This window comes from Sphaeramia orbicularis, chromosome 12, assembly GCF_902148855.1.
Source record: "Sphaeramia orbicularis chromosome 12, fSphaOr1.1, whole genome shotgun sequence".
NCBI classification, from domain to species: domain Eukaryota; kingdom Metazoa; phylum Chordata; class Actinopteri; order Kurtiformes; family Apogonidae; genus Sphaeramia; species Sphaeramia orbicularis.
Window position 1 is genome coordinate 19,282,598 of NC_043968.1, and position 741 is coordinate 19,283,338.

Here is a 741-nt window from a genome sequence, read left to right on the forward strand (position 1 = left end):
TATGCAGATATATTGTTCTAACTTGTTCACAAATGTTTTTTCCTCCTGTACCAGGAAGACTTACTTACAGATCTAACACAGATGCGACCATGTGGTAAGCCAGATTTCCATTCCAGTCTTGTAGAGTCCGTACACCAAGTAGTGTCCGTACACCATATCAAAATACGTGGGTCTAATTTTATTGTTTCTGTCAGTATATGGAATTTTTCAGCACGCACGCTTTGGACACGACATCTATGCAATAAACAATGCATGATTCTCTAAGTGCTGAAACATTTGTATATCTTTGTAGGCATTAAATATGGAGGCTATAAGGCTGGAGTGTCCATACACCCAATAATTTCTGATTTGACAGAGGCAAGCCTGCGAAATTTTTAGTAGACGCCATAATACAAAAATATTTTGGACTTTAAAAGAGAAATATCAGACAAATAAAATGGCCTGTCTGATTTTTTTGATAGAGCATTATTATTTTTCTGTATGTGCACCCTTTCTGGTACCCTTGATTGTGATCAGGCCATTTGTGTTTTACTTTTTTTAAAAACTATTTTGGGATGTGATCAGCTCAATTGTTGCCTTATTTCAGACATTTCTTGTGTATGGAAATACCATATAAATAAATAAGTAATCAAATGGAATATGTTGTAGCAGCTGACATCGGTCATACTGTCCACCTCTAAAATCATATTATATTCAGTCGTTCATTTTCAGACTTATCTCATTCTGTCATTTTGCAGGACG